The sequence below is a fragment of the Nyctereutes procyonoides genome, unplaced genomic scaffold, assembly GCF_905146905.1.
Source record: "Nyctereutes procyonoides isolate TBG_1078 unplaced genomic scaffold, NYPRO_anot_genome, whole genome shotgun sequence".
Lineage (NCBI taxonomy): Eukaryota > Metazoa > Chordata > Mammalia > Carnivora > Canidae > Nyctereutes > Nyctereutes procyonoides.
This window is the reverse complement of record NW_026575042.1, coordinates 19,524,385-19,530,079: the sequence shown is the minus strand read 5'-3', so window position 1 is coordinate 19,530,079 and position 5,695 is coordinate 19,524,385.

Here is a 5,695-nt window from a genome sequence, read left to right as displayed (position 1 = left end):
ACTGGAAAACCTTGGCAAGCCAGTCCACATAACTAAGGTTATGGTGTGTGCAAGATGCGAAGCAAGAACCAAGGGACTCAATACCTGTTTTCATAGTCATGCTCTATTCCAGTACTGTTAAGTAGAAATATAATGTGGATCACAAATGTCTCTGCCTCCATCTTTGTGTCTCTCATGTAGAAATAAATAAAATCTTTTAAAAATAAACAACACAAAATATAAAAAACATACAGAGGAAAAAAGTCTAAAAGTTGCTTAAAATACTATTACATGTATTTATATAGTGTTTTATGATTTGCCATGTATTTTTGCCTTATTTCATTTTCACAATGATGCTGTGAAGTTTTCTAACCAGAAATTTCCACTTGCTTCCTAGCACACCTCAGGTGTGAACATGTCAAAAGCTAAAATGATCATTTTTCCTTTCTGTACTTGTATTTTTTTCTGTATTTTTATGAATAAAGAGGGTTATACCATCATTTGCTATTTCAACCTGCCTGGGAGACAGTCTATGTACCTACCTACCTACCTTACTTTACTCCTCTCGTCTCTAAACCCCATATCTAATTAGTTAACCAAGTCCTGTTGATTCTACCTTTTATTTTATTTTATTTTATTTTATTTTATTTTATTTTATTTATTTATTTTATTTTATTTCTACCTTTTAAATATATCTTAAATCTAGATGTTTTCTTTTTTCCCCTCCCATCACATCGTGATGGTCAGTCCCACATCATTTCATGACTAAACTATTGTAATATCCTTATAACTGCTCACTACTTCTGTACTAGTACCCTAATCCATTCTCTGTAATCCCCCTTCCAGAACAAAATGAGTTTGACACTTTCCCATATGAAACCTTAATGATTCTATATTTCTTAGACAAGTCCTTCTCTAAGTTTACAGTAGATTCAAATAATCTAAGCATCCCGTCAAAGACAAGATTTGGATTCTGATTTAGGATGTCCCAGGTTCTGTATTTTGAAGGGAGATGTTGCTGCTGCTTCTGCTTGTCCATGAACAAGTTGAGTGGTAATATACCTGGAGGATGAAGTATACACTTTGAGAATAGCATTCACTAGGCTCTTAGGATCTAGCTCTATCTCAATCTAGCTCTCGGCCTTAAAAATTATTTTCCTTCATCTCCAATCAGCTTATGCTGCTTCTCTACTCTCTAGACTCTCTAATCTAAGTAATTAATTTTTGGCATGTGAGAAAAAAATCCACCTGAGTTGAAACCCCAAATTTAAAATTCCAGTAACTTTTTATGTAACTTTACAACTTCATCACTAAAAGGCAAATGAGAGAGGACAAGCAACAGATTCCAACCTCAGAGTTTATTCTGTCCTCTTGTAGCTTTTCCTTTCCAATGCATCCAAGGAGAATATTTTGTAAAGTCTTCACAATTCTGTTTGTTACCTGGTCCAATTCAGCATACAGAGCGTTAGAGGTCAGAGATAAGAGAACAACTCAAGCTCCCTAAGGCTGGGGGTTTTATTGAAGCAGTATGATGGCCTGGATCCTTTGGAGCTGTTCCAAAGGAACAGATAGCTGTTCCAGATAGTGTTGTAAAGTATGGGATACCTCTCTGAGCAACTTTCTCATCTCTTTTTTTCAAGACCACTGTCCTTTGTGCTCAGGCAGCCAATATTGTCACATTGTCTGGGGTTTTCCTCTGTTTTACTCATTGCACAGATCTTCTTCCTTCCCCTTTACAGTCCAGGTACCTGGGTCAAGTTCCATATCCATTTCCCGCATCTTCCCTATCTACATACCATTCTCCTCAGACTTTTGTTTTTGTTCATATGTTCATTTGCTTTCATTCTGGCAATATTTACTGAGCAGGGAATATAGTGATGAAGGGGATGACATAACTCCTTTTTTTTTAAATTTATTTATGATAGTCACAGAGAGAGAGAGAGAGAGAGGCAGAGACATAGGCAGAGGGAGAAGCAGGCTCCATGCACTGGGAGCCTGACGTGGGATTCAATCCTGGGTCTCCAGGATCATGCCCTGGGCCAAAGGCAGGCGCCAAACCGCTGCACCACCCAGGGATCCCGGATGACATAACTCCTATACTCAACATTGCTTAAAGGCTATGAGAGAGGCAGACACTGAAACAATTTAGGTAAGTGTTTTCTTAAAAAAGCAAAGGTGCTTTGGGAGCCTGCACCTGGAGTTCTAATAATTTAATTCACTCCAAGATGTTAATATCTGGCATTACTGGGTTACAGCTCCCACTGGCAATTTTGTTTTAAAAGTTACTCTTTCTTGGGATGCCTGGGTGGCTCAGTCACTTAAGCCTCTGACTCTTGATTTCGGCTCAGGTCATGATCTCAGGGTTGTGAGATCAAGCTCCCTTTCAGGCTCCATGCTTATCAGGGAATCTGCTGGAGATTTTCTCTCTCCCTCTCTCTCTGCCTTTCCCTCCCTCATCTCAAATAAATAAGCAAATCTTTTTAAAAAGTACTTTCTTTTGATTATTGTTACTGTTATGTTTCCAAATTCCAGATATATATTAATAGTGAGAATAAGAAATCAGAATTCTTGGGAATTTCTAAAATTATAAGTCATTCTGAAGATATGTCCAATGTTCTTCACACTCTTAAAACTCATCACTATAGATTTCTAGAAATATTTGATTGATAAATAAGAAATAATAAATTTGGAAGTTACTAAGTACCATAGCCTACAGTGAAAACTTAAACACTGAAAAATTCTAGTGAACATTATTAGGTTGTATTAGGTTGTATTCAAATAAAGTAACATTTGTATCTGCTAGCAAGATTAGCAGCACCCCACCAAATCATATGCCTAAATTGCCATTTTAAGGGTATTTTCTCTCTCAGATTTGTTCAATGGAACATGTTTCATAGGATTTTTGTAAGATATACTGTTCAAGTAGGCTATGAACACACAATATGGCAACAATTGCAAGTCTGAGTGATTGACTAAATGAATCGTTTCTCTTATGTAACCTTGTCCTTGTTCCTGAGAAAGTTGGTCTTGACCTTCAACTTCACATGTCCACTTTTACTTCTTACTTTTGATTTGGCATTGGTATATTCCTTAGAACCAATAAGGTCTTTATGTTGATTGTTAGGTTTAATTCTTGCAGGGGAATTTAAATTATTTTCCCTGATTTCTCAATTGATTTTTCTTAGTATTTGGAATTTGGAAATCATTTTTCACGAAGTTCTGGGGAGGAATTCCTAGAAGAAAACTGCTATTTATGTATCACTCCTATAGGGAAATGTGTTTCAAGTTCCAAATGACTGGTTTACCATTTTGTTTAAACTTTTTTTTAAATTTTTTTATTTATTTATGATAGTCACACACAGAGAGAGAAAGAGAGGCGGAGACATAGGCAGAGGGAGAAGCAGGCTCCATGCATCGGGAGCCCGACGTGGGATTTGATCCCGGGTCTCCAGGATCGCACCCTGGGCCAAAGGCAGGCGCCAAACCGCTGTGCCACCCAGGGATCCCTGGTTTACCATTTTGAATACTCTTGCAAACATCCTTTATGGAATAAGGAACTTTATACTAAGACTTATGATTATTCTTTCCTGGGAGCAGAGATGGGATCATTATATTTTTACCTGTTGCTAATACGCTGGAAATGCCTCTTCTTAAAAGAATTTTATACATAACTCAGCCAAGTAAGGGGAATTGCTTTGCGTTGTGAGTTTCCTATGTAAGCTCTGTCCAGAAATCATGCTTGGTTACAGTTTTAACATTGGCAGTAGAGAGTAAGAGAGGAAAAAAGAAGCCTTTTCCTCAGTTTTTTTGGATAAGTTAAATGTGCTTCAGTATTAGTACATCCCATCTATGTACCAGAGAAGTTTATAAAAGGAACAACTCCTTTCTTTCAAGCATTTATCTCTCTGTACTGCCAGAGCTTAGGTGTGGACTATGAAAAGATTCCTCTGGGGCTGACCATTAATCCCAGGAATCCAAAAATGCTATGATATTTGAAAGAAGAAAATAATCCCTCTAGTAGAGGGCAGAAAGACAATTTGGGCAATATTTGGACTTGAGAAGATTTTCCTGTGAACTGTAAATAAAAGAGAAACAAAGTGACAAGTTACGGACACCAAAAGGATGGTTCTAATAGTCCTCTTTTGTGGGTCTGCCAGGACAGGTACTGAGAGATCCCTAAGGCATTAAACCCTGTAGGATGGGAGGGCAGAAAAGAAATGAAGTCAAGTGCCTGGCATGCAAACATTTGCTGCATTGAATTAAAGTCAGGGCCTTGCCTTTGAATCCTTTACAGTATAACCTGATCAATGAACCAAAGCAAGATTGAAAAACTCTTAAAATCACATTTAAAGAAATTCATACACAGGAACAAATGAGTATGGGGTAAATTTACCATAGCAAACCCTCAATTCATCATAACCTCACTAATATCAACCCTTAATTACCTAGAATTTTAAAGAAAGAACAAACCATGAGAAAATGAACTCACATTAGTGTCTATTCGGGATCTAACATTTTATTGCCCTCTCTAATTGTACCAAAAATAGTATGTGGTGAAAACTAGGTTCAGAATGATCAATTTTAAATGCAGAAATTGCAGAAATAATAAAATATGCCTTTTTTAGATTCTTTTATGGAAGACAGATAAAAACATATAAAGTTTTGAAACAAAATGAAGGTTTTATAACCACAAAAATTAACTGCAGCAGAATAACCAAATACCCACAAACTCTAGTTAATTCAGGCTGCTTTATACCTGAGTACCCATGAGGAAACTTGGAGTCATTATATCACAGCAGCTTTTAAACCTTCTGGATTTGCAGGGAGTTATGGGGATTACTATGATCTAACTTTTGCAACATGGTTAACCATTCCTCTAAAATTCAGCCTTCCAAGTGATATGTCCTTCTACCAAGACCCTCAGTCTTTTGGGGAATTTCCATTCAAACCAAGAAATTAATGGTGAATGGAATCCTTCAGGAAATTTCCACTTGCAAGATCTGATACCCGACTTCTTCCCCCCAGGGCATCCTCTAGGGTACTCTCAAGTGCAGTTTAGGATTATTTGAGCCATCTTCTCAGACTTATCTCCTTATTCTATTTGTCTCCACTCCAAACTTCCCTGGCAGGTAGTTCCATAATACAAGCTTAGAGTTGAAGCAGCAAGGGAATAGGCCATTCCAGAGTCCACACAAAACTCTAGGTGGTCACCAAAAGGAACTGCAGAGTAGCCAACCCTCCCCTCCTCAGCACCTCACACACATCTCCTGGAAATAGATATTACCATTGTCAGGTAGTGCAAATGTAATCAGTAAAAGCCTCTGGAGAAGGCTGGAAGCTTGGAATAATCTCCATCCCAAACCTAGATTGAAAATGAAAACTCTGAGAAACCCAAAGATGGTTTTCAATTCTCTAACTCCTTCAGCCTAAAAACAAATAAAAATAAATAAATGAAGGAAAGAAGGAAGAAGCTAAAAGAGTTTATTTCCCAGGCTACAATTACAAAACTGTGGAAGAAAGAAAGACTAAAAATGATAACTAGGCAGCCTTTATAGGAAGAAGCAATGCCTCACCCCTAGGAAACTACTCAGAAAATACTCTTAGGTATTTTTTAGCAAAACTTGTTATTAAATAATAATCCAATTGTTATTAAATATTAGTATCATCAACATAATTTTTAAGGTGATGGTGGTAATAGAGGAGCTATTAGGTGAAA